This window comes from Palaemon carinicauda, chromosome 32 (genome assembly GCF_036898095.1).
Source record: "Palaemon carinicauda isolate YSFRI2023 chromosome 32, ASM3689809v2, whole genome shotgun sequence".
In the NCBI taxonomy this organism is placed as follows: Eukaryota; Metazoa; Arthropoda; class Malacostraca; order Decapoda; family Palaemonidae; genus Palaemon; species Palaemon carinicauda.
Window position 1 is genome coordinate 60,409,388 of NC_090756.1, and position 20,000 is coordinate 60,429,387.

The following is a 20,000-nucleotide window of genomic DNA, read 5'->3' on the forward strand; positions in this document are numbered from 1 at the left end:
TAATGTAGCTACATTTATTATCATATATTTTAAGCGGCTACATGATAGCTGTGTAATATCAATTGTGGGTATTACCATGGAATTTGGCAGGAACATATTTCCAATCAATCCCTTAAATATTCATTTAGATGTGAACGATTCTAACAAACAATGTAATTAACTGGCAAAAGTAAGTATTCAACCCATACTGAAATAAGTTTGCTGGGCGTTTCTATGACAGATATAAACATGAAAATATGTATACACGAAGTAAATGCCCATCCCCTAAAAATCTCAATCAGAGATGTGAGGTGTTAGGAGTAATTTACGGCACTGCCGAAAATCGGCCCCTTGCAGATATTGAAAAAAAAAAAAAAAAAAAAGCTACTGTGAATTTTCTATGACAAAGATCAATACGAAAATTGGTATAAAACTAGTTCACATAACATCTATCAAACCCTGTGAAAATAATGTGGATACCTGTAAAACTCTAATATTGTGCTGCTCCTCGATGACTTTTTTTAGTTACAAATCTTCACTTCCAAACATAAGTGACAGCTATGGCATGCATTTAGCAGGCATGGACACAAAAATTAGCCGAAACAAAGCTTATTTTTATCTAAATAATCTCTCAAGAGATATCATTTGCCTATATTTATTGGTATATGAGTTATTGACCACGCCCCCGAAAATATCTGATGCTCCCTCTCCCACCATTTAGGATAAAAGGGAATGACTGGGTAATGGGTAGGGTGAGACTCATTCGCGACAGAATTGAAAGTGCCTTTGGTTAGATTTTGAAGCAACGTCTGTTAGGATGTCTTGAGATTCATAAGACTAAAAAAGGGTTTAAACAAGCCCAAGTCTCATCAATCTTGCTGTGTGGTTCAGTAAAAATGCCTATAGAAAATAAAATTAATTCTGTAATAGTACAAAGTCAAATGAAAGGCAAATAATAAAACATCGTCTGTTTTATCTAACTTCAAATTCAAAGAACAAAATCTAAACTACTTGTAGCAATCATGGTAATGAGAACCTAGCAGCGTGTGGGTATACTTGAGGTATGTGGAAAGAAAATAAAGTAGATTAATAATATGTGTTCCAGTAATTTGACTTTGACACCAACATTAAATATCTCACACTCAAAATATACTCAAGAAACATATTTAAAAATTACTAAATATAGTAATGAAATGGTTTTATTTGCAATGAATTACATTTTGCATATTTTAACGGGGACGGAGAGAAATGTTAAACGACTCCATACTATTCCTTCATAGTTAGCCAGTATATAGTGTGCACACTAAGTGCTTGAGAATTAGATAATGTTTATAAAGGTGGCAGGTAATTGTTATTAAATTTCGTTAATGGTATCTGAATAGGTTATCCTCAAAATGTAAGAGTATCGGTTTAAATTCAGTGAAGTTTTGTGAGCTAAAACTTTAGATCTGCTTGATTTACATAAACTGGCATACCATATTACCATCCTTCCAATACTCTATAAAGAGATTCAGAATGTAAATTATCAACTTTAAAGATGGCTGGAAATTATACTTTTTAGGAATTGAAGATTTACCCATAGTAAATAAACTGGAAAAACTGATTAATGGTAAATTTGGTGACTGGTACAGTAATTTTGATGCAATTGGAATCTATATACTAGAAGGTAAGAAGTAATTTTAGAAATTTCTATATTTTCTGGAGTTGAGAATCGATGCTCATGAAATATGCCGGAATGTCAAATGGAGGATATTTTCTATATATTGGATTTCATGAGGAAAATATTTTCACCTTATTAAATGTTTCGGTAAAGGCTCAAAACGTTATATAAACTTCGGGTTTTCACTTTCTATAACCTAACGAGAGGATTTAAACTTAAAAAGTCCCGTTGGATTAGATTTCAGATAGTTGTAACATCAGGTACTATATTAATCCAGTAATCCTCTAGCAGACCTAGATGCCAATCAGGCAAAGCGTCTTTACTAAATTGATAGATAAATCTTTTAAGCTTTTCTTTAACGTTCCATATATCTCTACTATACACCGAGCGAAGCTCTCTAGTGCGGATTATCTAAGCCCTATACTCCCAATAGCAGTCCTTGGAATAGAAAATAATTTCTTTTTTAACTCTTGATAGATAGGAATCGTCATTAAGTAATGCCAGATAAGAATCTTCATTAAACAATGCCATATTACCATATTGATGTGTTATACGAAGTCACCCAGTGGCCAAACATAGGAATTGATTATATTTTGTCTTGAATGATTAACTCAGTATGGTTAAACATTTACATATACTAACATACAAATGGCTGTTGTGTTGAAAAGTTACTTTAACTATTGATAATAAGTTATATTAAACACTTGGCACATGTAGCGAAGCAGCATTTTTTTTTTCCTTTTTTTAAGACCGTGAAACTTTATCATCATTGTTTCAAATATGTCAAATGCAGGCTTTGAGATTTTGACTTAATTTGATGTATTTCACTAGGGTTGCCCCTGTTCTGTAAAACACTGATTTGTTCAGAATTGGAGGGTGAGAAGCTAAATCACTTTAGAAAAGTGTCAAATGCTGGATTTGAAAACTGATTGAATTTGATTGCGTGTGATTCCGTAGCGGTGGCCCCATGCATTTTGTAATATAAAGATTTATACAAAAGTTGAAGTTTTACTTACCCCCTAGCTGAAAGGGCTCAACTAACTCACCCTAACCTTTCTTCTTTTTAAAGCAATGTTCAGTATTGTGAGCATATGGCTGCTCTATTGATGCTAGGTAGTGCCACAAAGTTATCAATGTTCATGAGGTAATGGTGGTCGCTGTTTGTATGGAACTATCATTGGGAGGCAACTTCTTTCCAGAGATACAAGACACAATTACCGTAATCTTTTAATCCGCATGTTGAGACAACTTATTCCAAGAGGACAGCTCTGATATCAAACTTGAATGGCATTGTCTTAAACTTAAATAGTTTTTTGCAAGCAGGTCTCTCAGATCCTTTTAATTATTTTTTTTTCTTTTACATTCAGAGCTGAAAGAACTGATTCAATTAGCGATGAGTGTCAATATAAAACTTGAGGCTTAAAACAGACTATAATTAGATAACGAAGGATGAAAGCAGAAAATATTGTGTAGGTTTACCACTAAGCCTTATCATATAGAACTTGTAGTTGTGGTAATTGACCAGGGTGTAACTCGAGTAGTGCATTAATTGGTATATTCTACTTACAAGTTATTCTGTATAAGTCAGTTGGCAAATAAATGTACACAAGTGAAGACCTGTTCTTTGCTCTCTCCCAGCCTTAAGACATAAAAGTGGCGACGAGGATAAACTACCAATGGCGCAGTATCTTGCAAATATCTCTGAGTATCAACCCGAAGATGACTTTGATGATTACATTGAACGTTTCGACCAGTTTTGTCTTGTAAATGATATCAAAGGGGATAGGAAAAAAGCTTTGTTTTTTAACAGTAGTTGGGCCAAAAACCTATGGACTTCTCAAGACACTGCTTTCTCCAAACATACTGGCTGAGAAGATGTTTCAGGGACTGCTAAGTTCAAATTCAAGCATCTAACACTAAAGACATAGATTCTACCAACGAAAGCAACAAGATGGCAAATCTGTCACTGTTTGTCACCGAACAAAGGAAGTTGGCTGAAAAGTGTGAATTCAGAGGCTTTTTGGATGAATTTTTTAGGGATATGTTTGTGATAGGACTTGGCAATCGTGTTACTCAACGGAAGCTACTCAGTGAAACAGACGTTACACTCGAAAAGGCATTCAAAATCACAATAAGCTGTGAAATGGCTGGAGAACAAGTACAGAACATCCACTCATCTGAATCCAAGGAAGTTAAAGTCCTAATGAATAAGAGAATGTTAGCATTTCGGCAGATATAACCACGTCCTCATTGCTGTTTTTACAAAGAAATGGAATGAAGCATATGTCACAAAAGGGGACATTTGGGAAAGAAATGTATGGCTGCTTCCGAGGATCATGCTCTGAAGAACAAACGGAACTTCAAGTACGGGAAAACGTAGTAGTAGTCAAAGGTGAAACATGCACAGTCAGTCACTGTTTCTGACTTGGATTCAAGTTAAGAATCTGATTATACCAACATCAGTCATGTTCGAATTAGAAAGGTTTGCAATAAAATATCAAATGGAACAATAATAGAAAATGTTCAAAAACTGCCTGAGAAACGTACAAAAACTCCTGAGATAATGGTAGCTGTCTCATTAAATGGAAAACGAATGGAGATGGAAGTAGACACGGCTGCGGCAGTTCCTTTGATATCCAAATTAATGTATCAGTAATCTATAGAGGCATTTGGAGCTTAAAGCTAGCAATATGATTCTGAGAACATTCACTGAGACAATGTACCTGTAATAGGGATATGTTATGTTAACATTCAGTATTAGGGCAAAACAGTTAAGGGATTACCACTGTACATTGTGCACACTGATGGACCAGCACTATCCGGAAGAGACTGGTTTGCGCATATTTGATTATACTGGGAGGCATTGTGTATCAATAACATTGTAACAAGCAGAACTGATTTATTTAATGAATATTCTCCAGAGTTACAAAGAATTCATAGAAAACATGAGGCAGTTTTCAAATCTGAACTGGGAAAAGCGGTGAATTTTAAAGCTGAACTGCACGTCAAACCTGAAATAAAACCTCTGTTCTTCAAAACAAGGCCAGTTCCATATGCAATTCTACATGAAGTGAAGAAGGCACTTCTTATAGAAGAACAAGAGGGAATCCTGGAACGTGTCAAATACAGTGATTGGGCTGCTCCCATCATTCCTCTCAAGAAAGCCAATGGATCAATCAGGGTTCGTGGGGACTTTAAAGTCCCAGTGAACAAGTATCTTGAAAATCCAGAAAATCCAATGCCACGTATAGATGATCTATACCATGAGTTGAATGGAGGTGTGATGTTTTCGAAAGAAGACTTATCAAACGCTTATAAACAGATAGAATTGGCAGAGGAATCACAGAAGTATCTGACAATCAATACCCGTCTGGGCTTGTTCCACTATACTCGATTACCATATGGAGTATCTTGCGCACCTCATCTATTTCAATCAATCATGAACATGAGCCTACAAGGAGTAGCATGTGCATGCAATATGGATAGTATCAGCATGACTGGCAGTAATGATCAAGAACATATGCACAATCTAGACGACGTATTGCCGAGTCTTGAAGATAGTGGTCTCCATTGTAACCTGCTTAAGTGTGCCTTTCTCAGACCATCCATGAAATGGCTGAGTTTCGTGGTAGACAAGGAAGGCCTGAGAATAGATGAGGAAACCATAGCAGCTGTTAGAGACGCGCCACCCCCAACAAATGGAGTAGAAATGCAGTCATTCCTAGGACTCATCAATCATTACCGCCGATATGCACTGAGCTTATCTTCCATAGCTTCACCTTTATCCGAACTTTTGAAGAAGTATCGGAAATGCAGTTGGTCGTCGGAATGCAAAATTGGGTTCACCAAAGTTGTTGAATTATTAACTAAGGACTGTGGGGTTTTGGTTCTTTATGATCCTAAAAAGCCAGTGACACTAGCAATTGATGCATCTTCAAGAGGGCTCGGAGCTGTTCTTTCACATCTAACGGAAGATGGTGAACGACCCATAGCATATGCATCTCGCACATTTACTAAAGCTGAGTCAGATTATTCCCAATTGAAAAGGGAAGGAATAGCAAAGAATTTTGGGATCCACAGATTTCATCAATATCTATATGGACATGAATTCACACTGATCAGGGATAATAAACCACTGAGTTTTATCTTCAGTCCGGAAAAATGTATTCCCATACTGGCTGCTGCGAGAATACAAAGATGGACGATCTAACTTGGTGCATATGATTATGACATCCAGGTTCGTCAGTCAAAACCAAACTAAAATGCAGATGCATTGTCAAGGCTTCCGTTATCAGTAGAAGGTTGTGCGGAATAACTTATACATTGGACATCTGAAACAATTGAACTCAACATTGCGCACATTAAAGTACTACCGATTTTGGCAAAAAAAATTGCTGGAGAAATGAGACATGACCCTGTGCTGTCAAAAGTATTGCTATTTACCACTACAGGATGGCCAGATGCAGCAAATATCAGTAACGATCTCAAGCCTTTTTATATCCGGTGTGAGGAGATCACAGTAGAAGATGGTTGTTTGCTATGGGGAGTTCGTAATACTGTTCCTAAAAAGTTTTTAGGTCAGGTTCTTAACGAATTACACAGTTGCAATCCTTGGATTGTGAGAATAAAAGGATTAGCATGAATGCGTGTGTGGTGGTCGGTGTTCAAGAAATTGAATGAACAGTGCCGTCGTGTTATGCATGTCAAGAAACTCAATTGGTTCAGCTTGCAGCTCAAGGAAATCCGTGGAAATAGCCGGCGTGACCTTGGAAAAGTCCACATAAATTTTGCTAGCCCTTTCTTAGGCAAAACATGGTTTATAAGAGTGGTCGCATATTCAAAGTGGCCAGAGGTCTGTCATATGAGGTAAACTACCAGTACACACACAATAGAGGTGATCAGAAAGATCTTCACACTGCATGGAGTTTGTGATGAACTTTTCTCCTACAATGGTTCGCAGTTTCCTTCAGCTGAGTTCTTTGCTTCTACTGAAAGCAATGTGATTAAACATATCTTCTCTGTGCCATATCATCCAAGTACAAACAGTCAAATACTGCATTCAAGCATGGCATGAAAGCAGGTAATAGCAAAGACAGTTCGTTAAATCTAAAACTACGTGATTTTCTCCTCATATATATATATATATATATATATATATATATATATATATATATATATATATATATATATATATATATATATATATATATATATTTATATATATATAATGTATATATATATATATATATATATATATATATATATATATATATATATATATATATATATATATATATATATATATACATTATATATATATAAATATATATATATATATATATATATATATATATATATATATATATATATATATATATATATATATATATATAAACATTATATATACATATATATATATATATATATATATATATATATATATATATACATATATATATATATATATATATATATATATATATATATATATATATATATATATATATATATATATATATATACTTATAAAAGCAAAGAGGATTAGTTTCAATTATTTCGTTGCCAATATTTTCTAGGATGAACAAATATCTGAGAGATATTTCATCACCAGTTAATTGTTAAGACAAAAAACATCTAGATTGTCCCACTTTTCCTTACTCAGAGAATAGCTGAACACAAACGACATTTTAGTCGATATTCTTTCATCTAAGAGACTTGGTATAGGAGAAAGATTGTTTGTCTTCATCGTAAACCCAATAAATAATATGAATTTATCAGGACAGTGAAAACCCAACGTACTGGATCTTCATCGTAAATCAAAGAAATAATATGAATTTATCCAATGACAGCGTAAAGCCGATAAAGTGGACTTTCATCATAAGTCAAAGAAAAATTATGTATTTATTTGAAGAACAATGAAGGGTTGTCAGAGTGGATTTTCATCAGAAGCCAAAGAAATATGAATTTATCAGAACAATGTAAAGCCGACCTAATGGATTTTCATCATAAGCCAAAAAAATATTCTGAATTTATCCAAAGGACATTGGATGGCCAACATAGTGTATTTTCTTCAAAAGCTAAAGAAATAATATAAATTTATTCGAAGCACAGTGGAAAGCCAACATAGCTGACAACACAATTCTTAATCAGATCAAGACAGGCAAACAAATATCCAATATAGGTCAAGACGTTATCCTCCAACTTCGTAAAAAATATGAGAACTTCAAGAAAGTACCTGAAAGAAATTAAATTTGCAGAGTGTAATAGAAAATATCCAAAAGAACATGCTAAGTATTCCAGTGTTGATAGTGAGGTCAAAAGAAAAGCCTGAAGAAAGGCAACGTTAGATAGAATGCTTTAGAAAGGTCATGAATACGAGACATGAAGGGAATAATTTGATTGATATTTCTGAAGCTGATGAAGACCTTGATGTGCCATGAATCAATACAGTATGTTTGAAGTCGTAGCTATCTTTAAAAGCTGAGAGATGGAAAGCACTTGGATACGATGGGATAACTGCTGAGAAGATATTTTCTGAAAATTAAGTGATTCCCTGAATACTTACACGATTATTTTATAGTATGTGGCGTGAAGAGACAAAACCTGACGCAGGGGAGCTAGGGATATTGATAAAAATGGAAAAAAAAGGAGATCAGACTGATTCCAATAATTACAGAAGCATGACACTTACACCATTTGGCAAGCTTATTCTGAAGAAACTAAAGAAAATGATTGACGAAAAGCTTAGAGATCAAGAAGCATGATTAAAAAAAAGGGTACAGGATGTATTGACCAAATTCTCATTTCAACACATGTTGTACGACAATGTGTAAAGTGTGTAAAATATAGAAATCCACTATTTAAGGCATTTGTGGGCAAAAAAAAAAAAAATGGTAGTGAGCACCAGCCAGTTTTGTGGGGAGTTTGCGCTACTATGGAGTTCACTTAAATATGAATATTTTATTTTGTCTGTTCATGAGTATAACAAATACAATGTTAATGATGGTGGAGTCCTATCCAACGAATTTCCAGTGATCAGCGGAGTACTCCAAGGGAATGTGTTGTCACCTATGCTGTATCTCCCCTCATGGATTTTGTAATGCAGAGAACAGTTTAAGATTGTGGAGAAGGATGGGACTGGATTGGTAGCGGGAAATTAGCTAACCTAGAATATGCTGATGACGTTGTCTTTATTAGCAAAACACCACAGAATTTGCCAAACTTGCTTGAAAGAATGTATGAAATATCAAATAGAAAAAACGACAGACATGATAAAAACCAAATATGCACTAGAATATGAAATATCATTGGAAGGAGAAGGGATTTATGAGGTAGAATCATATAAATATTTAGAAACTATGATTTCTAATACAAGAGTTCTAGAATTGGAAGTTAATAAACAATTGGAAAAAGCAAACCACACATTGGCTAAATAAGGTAAAATTTGGAAAGGATATCTCTTGAAATTATATATAAAAACATGCTATATACCAGTTTAGTGAGATTGGTGTTACTCTATGGAAATGAGTCGTTGTATGACAATGAAACAATATCCAACAGATTTTGATAAAGTGAGAATAAAGCCCTTAAAAGAATATTGGGACTGAAATGGCAGGATAGAATAAGAAATTAAATTATTTGAGAGATTACTCGAGTGCCATATGTGGATGAGATCATGGTAATGGGTAGATGGAAATGGTTTGGGCATGCTCTTCGCACCTCTCGGGAGAGATTAGTTCACCAAACCTTCAGCTGGGTTCCACAAGGCACTAGAAGAGTTGGAAGACCAAGGCCTATATGGTTGAAGACTATGAATCATGAAGTAGGAGATTATGAATGGATAAGTATTGACTTGAAAGGTCAAGATGGTAAATTAACATCTTATAAATCTCACAACTTGATTGCAAGAAAACTCATGAAATAAAGAAGTGTAGAATGAAGGGAGAACATGTACAGTAGGATATAGGAATCCCTGGCACACTTCTCTCTGAGTAAGTAAGTGCATCATATCACACTCTTACTGCTCGGCATGTTCCTGTGTGTAGCCCCACCCCCACCTCTGCCACCTGTTCTTACAGTGGCCTTTTGGTTACTCGAAGTACAGGAAGGGTGTGGCAGGGTGAACAGGATTTCGTGTGGCCAACTGTACTTAACAATGAGAGAAGTAACAGATGAGAAATTTCTGAAAGTATAAATGAGAAAACACTTTTGAGGATGACTTGTCAAAGAATTTCTCATTAAAGGTGTCTGGTTTCAATTCTAGTTTCAGCAAAATAGATGCTCACCGGAACGTCAGGCGGACAAGCTCAAAACCCCACTGTGGTGCCAAAGCACAACAATTGCCTCCCTTGTGAAAAGCTTAAACAAACGGTCACGGACTGAGATCGATCTGCAGCCATGTGAATGCTAGGTGAACACGTTACCACTGAAATGGCTAGTGTTTATAAGCTGAATCTGTAAGAGAGACTTATATCCTACCAACTACGGTAAAAAGTATAGGAATTATATATATTCAAACAATACACAGTGAAAAATATTAGCAACTTTTATCCTAAGCTCATAAATTATGTAAAAGCTAACATGATTTCCGAATTAAATCTGAAATTCTGCTGACACAGCATCCATTTTATTGTATATTCTATCAAGGTCCCCTATACAAAGTATTTTGCGTTTACGATAAAATTAACATAAATATTAATTAGGAAAGGTTGCTGAGGGTATGGTATGTTTCAAAGCAAGGGAAATGTATATTTCCATGACAGTTGGGGAGCGAATATTCTGAATGGATAATTTAGAATAAATGTATTATAGTCTTACTGAAATTACACTCTCCCTCTCATCGTGTTTCTTATTTAGGAAATACTAATTTTTTAATAGCAATTCTCTCTCTCCTTTTTATTATTACAGCAATAGTAACACACACACTCTCTCGCTCTCCCTTTCTCTCTATATCATTTTCATTATTTCAAAAAAGGCTACTCCTTCTCATTATTATTTCAGAAAATAACCGCTCACTCTTCTTTTTATCATTTCAGCAATAAAAACTCTCTCTCTCTCTCTCACTCTCTCTCTCTCTCTCTCTCTCTCTCTCTCTCTCTCTCTCTCTCTCTCTCTCTCTCTCATTGTACAACGGAAAATGTACCCAGATTAATATAGGCCGACCAAGGGAAAGGCCCGTGCCAACAAGAAGTATTTGCTTTAATACAATACGAACTAAAGGAACACACCGGGGCTAAACCAACCACACTGACAGACCGAAGAGAGAAAAGTAAAAAAAGCTCCCAAAATTTGAGTCTGCTTCTGACGACCTAAGGAAGTGTCGGAGAGAGAGAGAGAGAGAGAGAGAGAGAGAGAGAGAGAGAGAGAGAGAGAGAGAGAGAGAGAGAGAGAAATGGTAATCATTATAGCCTAAACTCTATGCCATCAATAGAGAAAGCCCTGACGAGAAAATACTTATGATGAAGACTAGAGTCACAATAGAGAATCTTTTCCGTAGACTTAAAAACAATAAAAAAAAACAAAATCATTTCAGGGAATTCCGTTATTTTTTTTATAGTTTTTATCATTTTATCTGTTAAATAAATGAATAATCTGACAAAATTAATGATCTTCTATACCTTCAATTCACATAAGGACAATTACTGTTTACATGGCAATGTAAGACAGTGTTAGACCAATGCCTCAAAATTTAAAAATAATTATGATATCATCATAGACCAGAAAGAAATATCCCGTAATAAATTCTGTTCTTAAAACTTTTCATGCATATATATATATATATATATATATATATATATATATATATATATATATATATATATATATATAAATGTATATATGTCTATATATATATATATATATATATATATATATATATATATATATATATATATATATATATATATATATATATACATATATATATATATATATATATATATATATATATATATATATATATATATATATATATATATATTATATATATATATATATATATGTATATATATGTATATATATATATATATATATATATATATATATATATATTTATATATGTATATATATATATATATATATATATATATATATATATATATATATATATATATATATATATATTTAAATATATACATACATATATATATACACTCATATAAATTATATATATATATATATATATATATATATAAATTTATATATATATATATATATATATATATATATGTATATATATATATATATATATATATATATATATATATATATATATATACATATATATATATATATATATATATATATATATATATATATATACATATATATATATATATATATATATATATATATATATATATATATATATATATATATATATATATGTACATACATACATATATATATATATATATATATATATGTATATATATATATATATATATATATATATATATATATATATATATATGTACATATATACATATATATATATATATATATATATATATATATATATATATATATATATATATATATATATATATATATATATATATATATATATATATATATGCATATATATATATATATATATATATATATATATATATATATATATATATATATATATATATATATACAGGGGCGGTGGAGTAAGGGGATTTGGGAGGCTTTAACCCGCGAAATTTTTTTCCCGAAAATTGTCCTTTGTATATTCTACTTCCTCAAAGATTGAATGGTATTAAATTTCATAAATATAGTAAAACTAGGAAAAGACTCACTTCTCATGAGAATTATAATTCAAAAGCAAACTGGAATAAAAGGTTAATGGTATTTTCATGTTAAACGCATATATTCACATCACACACATGCAAACACACATATATACATACACGAACACACGCGCACACAAACACACGCACACACATACACACACAAATATATATATATATATATATATATATATATATATATATATATATATATATATATATATAGATATATATATATATATATATATATATATATATATATATATATACATATATATATATACAGTATATATATATATATATATATATATATATATATATATATACATATATATATATATATATATATATATATATATATATATATATATATATATATATATATATATATATATATATATATATATGTATATATATATATATATATATATATATATATATATATATATATGTATTTTGTATATTATGTATGCGTACAAAACTATATGCTTATATATGGTTGCATGTATATATATATATATATATATATATATATATATATATATATATATATATATATATATATATATATATATATATATATATATATATATATATCTACATATCTGTATTTTATATATTATATATATGTACATAACTATATGCTTATATATGGTTGCATATATATATATATATATATATATATATATATATATATATATATATATCTACATATATGTATTTTATATATTATATATATGTACATAACTAAATGCTTATATATGGTTGCATGTATATATATATATATATATATATATATATATATATATATATATATATATATATATATATATGATAATTTTTTTGCACATTGTAACGTGCTTCTTTCATATTTCAAATAAGCCATATATATTAATACATTAAAGTCTGGATTCTCTTAACGAATATATATATATATATAAATATATAACGGATTTTGAGCGAAGCAAAAAATCTATTTTTGGGTGATATGGCCATGTCGTCCTGATGGAAGTTCCTATTGGGTAGCTTCCTAGGGTATATTACAACTACGGCGATATTCCCAGAGAATTTAACTTAACGTACCAGAATTCTAACTCCCGGAGCGAATATCCCTCGTGAAAGGGATATCGCGACATATCAAAGGACGTATTCTTGACACGCCACATGGCAATCTGCACCCCAAACAGAGATTACGTATCGCAGGGGTCAATTGGCAGGAAACGAGATCGGGAAAGAAAATGGGGGAGCCGCTCCCAAGGCTCCCTATCTCCCGTTTCGTAAGCGTGCCTGGCGCCAATCCTGGCGCCATCTGTATTCCTTGTAGCGTACACGAGGTGCTACAGATACTGTATGTAGGGAGGGGTCCTACAGCCCTTTCCTAGAAAGGCAAGGGCGGGTCCATCAGGACGACATGGCCATCTCACCTAAAAATAGATTTTTCGCTTCGCTCAAAATCCATTTTTTGGGCTCAAGCCATGTCGTCCTGATGGAAGTATACCAGAGCAATACTGTATCTGTGGATTCTCAGAACGTGCCGTACTCCCTGGAGGTAATTTTTCCCTGTCGACTAGACCTAGAGACCTAAGATGTTACCGTTATACATCTTTTCAACTAACTATAAACCATGTTAGAGCTTCCTGCCCCCTACAGGGAAGAGTCCTACTAGACTCTGGAAAAGTCTCGAAGAGTACATATACCTATGTATGAATACCAGGCAAGCTAATATAGTGGTCTCACCCTATATTAAGTAAAGCATAGTTTGTAAAGAACCACTGCGTCAATATGAAATATCGACCAGTTCTCCGCACAATACTTGTATTGGACAAAGGTTTATATCCGCATAGGAGGAAACTAGTAAAACCGCCATCGTCCCCTTAGGGGACGGAGTCCTCCCGTTAAGGTAAAGCATAAACCAATGCAACATAGCTTGCATAAAGGAACAATTCTATTAGAATTATCCCAGATAAGGTACATAGAATGAATGCTGAATTATACCAATAAATTGACACAGGTGAAGGAGACGCAAGGTTCTCAAGAACAAGTTCATTGACAGACAATAAACAGACAGGTTAACCACAATATATATATATATATATATATATATATATATATATATATATATATATATATATATATATATATATATAAGAAAAGGATAACCCAAACTTTAAGCATAAGTATGATAGTAAACAGAACTTGTTTATCTGAAAGAAAAAACATTAAATGCCACTTTTAAGATACCGAGGTATCAAAGTCATAAAAGTCTGTATTACAAATCAATGACATTAGCGTTAGAAACGCTCAGCACACATGTCTGCACTTATGCTATGTTCACCTTTGGAATTGGAACAGTCTTCATGGGCAACTCTGTGCTCTCACTTAGTTTGTAATACAGTATGTAACTACACACTCACCCTGGAATTAATCGTCCCAATTAAAACCACTGTTCCTCGCAGAGTTAAACAGTAGGGTTAACGACGCGACCCACTGCTACTACAGATCTCTTAATTCCTCTACTTGCTTCGCATAGTAGCGAAAGAACACTCTGGAAGACTTCCAGCCAGTGTATGAACGGAGATGTTCAAAATCCATACAATTAAAGAAATTTAAGGATGAGGCAACTTTCCTCGGATCGTGACCTGCGGGTGTACTGTCAGGATCCGCTCTGCGAATAAAATATGTGATTTTCGCTCTGAGTTGATTCAGAGATAAATTTGAGCCTGATGTTTCTCCCCTGAATAGTTGACCACCCTTGAAGTGTGAAGTTCTATGAAGATAGACCTTTAGGCATTCTACTGGACATAGAGATGCATCTTCTTTCAGAGGGCAGATTCTCCAGGGACCCCACCTGTTGGTGGGTAACTCATTCTTGGCGAGAAACGTAGGATCCGGAAACAGGATCAGTTCTCCCCCATCCAGGAACTGAACACGACCTGCCTCTCTCGAGAGGGCTACGATCTCACTAACCCTGGCCCCAGACGCGAGTGCAAATAGGAAAATAACTTTTTGTGTCAAATCCTTTAACGCACACTCTTCATTGCTCAACAGAGAAGCGAAATGAAGAACTTTGTCTAAAGACCATGAAATGGCCTTTGGAGGTGCTGAAGGTCTGAGCCTAGCGCAGGCTTTCGGAACTTTATTAAAGATCTCGTTACCTAGGTCGACCTGGAAGGCATATAGAATGGGTCTTGTCAAAGCAGACTTACACGCTTAAATCGTGTTAGCTGCCAATCCTTGACCATGGAGGTGGATGAAGAAAGATAAGCAGAAGTCTGTCGAGATCTCCTGCGGATCCTTCGCCTTGACAAAAGCCACCCATTTTTACCAAGATGACTCATATTGCCTTCTAGTAGATTTGCACTTATATTCCTCTAGGAAGTCTATGCTGGCTTTCGAAATCCCGAAACGCTTTCTCACCGCTAGGGAGAGAAAATCATGAGCTGCAGGGTCCGGGTTTTCTGTAATGAAGCGCAGACAGTTGACTTCTGGACTCGCTGGGTCAGAACTGGATCTGGTAGCGGTACAAACTTCAGCTGTAGTTCCAATGCCAGGGGGAACCACACGCTGTTCGGCCACTTGTGGGCCACTATTGCCGCTACCCCCTTGAAGGATCTCAGTTTGTTGAGGACCCTCAACAGAAGATTGTGAGGAGGGAACAGATAAATCCTGGACCATCTGTTCCAGTCAAGGGACATCGCGTCCACTGCTACCGCTAAGGGGTCCTCGTATGGGGACACGTACAGGGGTAACTTCTTGTTGTCTTTCGTCGCAAAGAGGTCTATCTGCAGTTCTGGGACTTGATTCAGAATGAGGGAGAATGATCCTGCGTCTAAGGACCATTCCGACTCTATCGGTGGGAACCTGGATAGAGCGTCCACTGTCACATTGCGGACTCCTTGAAGGTGAACTGCCGACAGGTACCACTTCTTCTTTTCCGCCAATCGGAAGATGGCCAACATCACCAGGTTGAGAGGTGGTGACCTCGATCCTTGTCGATTCAAGCATCTCACAACTACCTCGCTGTCCATCACCAACCTTATGTGGATCGAGTGACGCGGGGAAACTTTCTTTAAGGCAAAGAGCACTGCCATAGCTTCTAGAAAGTTTATGTGAAAGGTCTTGAATAGCTTGGACCAAGTCCCCTGGACTTTTTTCCGATGAGAGTGACCTCCCCATCCCTCCTTCGAGGCGTCTGAGTGAATCGTCACCGACGGGGGAGGTGGCTGAAGAAGAACCGACTTCTTTAGATGTCTGGCTTGGGACCAAGGCCTGAGAAGAGTACGTAGCCGAAGCGGAACTGGTCTTCTCAGATCTCTTCGCGCGTTTGATGCATAACTACTCCAAACTCCGGTTGCATCCTTTAGCTTTGCTCTTAGCACTGGGTCTGTCACCGAAGCAAACTGGAGAGAGCCCAGTACCCTCTCCTGTTCGCGTCTTGATATCCTTTCGGAATATAGAAGTCTCTTGACTGAACCCGCTATCTCCTTCCTTTTCTTCGCCTGGATGGAGAAACGGTGTGACAAAAGGTCCCAGTGGATTCCCAGCCACTGGAACTTTTGAGATGGAGAGAGTCAAGACTTTTTTCTGTTGATCTTGAAACCTAGGTACTCTAGGAACTGGATCACTTGACTGGAAGCTTGCAAGCATTCTGTCTCGGATGCTGCCCACACCAACCAGTCGTCCAGGTAGGCTACTACCTGAATTCCCTTTAGGCGTAATTGTTTGAGAGCTACGCTCGCAAGCTTCGTAAAAATCATGGGGCTATGTTTAGCCCGAATGGCATGGCTCTGAAGGCTTATAGTCTTCGTTGTAGCCTGAACCCTAGGTAGGGGGAGAGTCGACGGTTGATTGGAATGTGCCAATAGGCGTCTGACAAGTCTATAGAGACGGAATATGCCCTCTTGGGCAGTAATGTCCTTATGTGTTGCAGTGTTAGCATCTTGAATTTGCAATTCACTATGAACTTGTTGAGTGGCGACAAGTCCAGAATGACTCTGAGCTTTTCCGAGTCTTTCTTGGGAACACAAAACAGCCTCCCTTGGAATTTGATGGACTTCACCTTTCGGATCACATTTTTCTCCAACAGTTCTTGAACGTACTCCTCCAGAACGGGGGTGGAGTGTTGGAAAAACCGAAGGCACGGGGGTGGAGTGCTGTACCAGCTCCAGCCCAGTCCATTCTTGAGTAGGCTGTGGGCCAAGGGATCGAAGGTCCACCGATCCCGAAATTTCAGAAGTCTCCCTCCTACCGGTATCATCCCACTTGGACTGCCGTCCTGAGGTCTTGCCTCCCTGACCACGACCACCCCTGAATCCCCTTCCCCTTGAGGGGTGCCTAGACGAGCCTCTGGCTGCTCCTCTAGGCTTTGCTCGAAAGGAAGTAGACTGCCCTTCGAACGATGGGGTGAATGCCGTGGACTGTGTTGACACGGCTTGGGGTACCCACTGAAAAGTGGTCGGGGTTTGTGCCACAATCTGGGGCACTGGAGGCAATGGCAATTGCAGTTGCTGTTGCTGTCTAAAAGGCTTGGCTGGCCGAGACGGTAGCCTAGTCCTCATAGTCTTCCTCTTTGGTTGAGGACCCTCATCCGGGGAAGACTTTCTTTTGATAGCCAGGCCCCACTTCTGGAGAAGGTTTCTATTCTCCAAGGCGGCCTTATCAACTACTTCTTTGACCAAATCGGTAGGGAAAAGGTCTTTGCCCCAAATGTTGGAGGAGATTAGTTTCCTTGGCTCGTGCCTCACCGTAGCCGAGGTGAACACGATCTCCCTACAAGCTCTCCTCGCCTTGACGAAGCCATAAAGGTCCTTCGTCACTGTGGCCAGATGAGTCTTGGCCACCACCATGAACATTTCATGGACCTTGGGGTCACTTGCCATCGTCTCAAGAGTAGTCTGAAGAGACATTGAGGCAGCCAGTCTTTCTTTTGTCTCGAACTCTCTCTGCAAGAGAAAGTCAGACAGCTTAGGGAGGTCCTCGCCAAACTAACGTCCGGCGATATCAGCCTCCAACTTCCCAACTGAGAACGTAAGATGGACGTCCTTCCAGTCTTTGTGGTCCATAGGCAGGGCCAGCGACAAGGGTTTACACTCCTCCAGGGAGGGGCAAGGCTTGCCGGCCTCGACTGCTTTTAGTACAGCCGCAAACCCTTTCTGTAAAAAGGGGAAGGCTCTAGCAGGAGAGGACACAAAGGAAGGGAGCTTCTTGCTCAATGCAGCTACCTTTGAGTTAGAGAAGCCCCTCTCTTTCAACGAGGATGAAAGCAGAGCTTGAGCCTTAGTATGGTCCATCACTATGACCTCCTTCGGCTCTGTGTCCTCCTTTGAAGCTGGTTCCTTCCTCAGCCGGACATAACAGTCCGGATATGATGCCTTGCTGGGCCAGAATTCCACCTTCTCTAGGGGAACTGAGCCCAACTTATCCGAGATGACGATCTTTCCAGTCGTCATCGGCATGTGCTCAGCATACCTCCATGGTTTAGCATCTGAGCACAAGGGAAGGTCTTTCACATTGAGCCTTTTCTGGGGCCCATGTGATTCTGCAAGGCTCTGCATTCGCAGTTCCATTGCAGCCCCCTTCTCCTAATTCTCCTTCTGCATTTGTTGGATCATTCCAACAATGGAGGAGAGGGCCTGTCCCAGCTCTACTGGGAGACCGGCCGATGTTGAGGGAATAGGCTCCGGGATCTGAACCGGATTAGCCAACACCTCGTCGACCTCTTCCTCTACAACGTCTGGGGCTTGAACTTCACCCTGGGCATCTGCCAGGAGGTCTTCCTCCAGACGCTCGTCCACGTCAGACATCCTGTCATCTAACTGGATGTCTTGCATAGCGACCGCGACTTCAGCATCCACCTGGATCTGAACTTGGAGGATCTCCTCTTGAGGCTGGGGAATCACTGCATCAGCTGATGCCTTAGGGAAAAGATACGCCCTCATCTTCTCACTTGGAAGATAAGGTCCAGAGGTGTTCTTCTGGAAGCCCCTTACCCAGGTACGAAGCTTCTCCCTTGCTATATCCCTTGATTCCGCCATCCTAGGGGAATCAAAGGCCTCAGTAATTAGGTTAGTGTACACAGTACATACCTGAGGGTCCCAATACCGGAGATCACCCTTGGAGACAGCGCATGCTGCGTGTCTCCTACCAAACTCATGTCCGCAGAGGCTCTTGCTGCGGACGTTGCAGAAGACACTTCCGCACTTCGGAGGGTCCTTCTGTAAAGAGAAGAAATTTCCATGAGTATCAAGTGAACTATGTATCACTGGATATGCATAGTATAGCATAACAATTCAGAAAGGAAAGACACACACTTGTGTTTCCTTCACAACCAATTGCTGCAGCCTTCCAGATAATAAAATCGAATGGTTAATCTCTTCTAGAGTAACCAATGCAAAGTTTCCAGAGGAAACAGGTGGAGCTCACACCTAAGCAATGATTTTAAAATCCTGGATAATACACAAGAAAGAACTCCCTTTCTTATCTGTAGGGCAACAGCAAAGGGAGTGCATATAAGGAAGGGGAGAATCTAATTCAGGCTTCCTGACCAATGCCGTCTGCTCTACAGGCAGGCATGGATGAGGGACCAA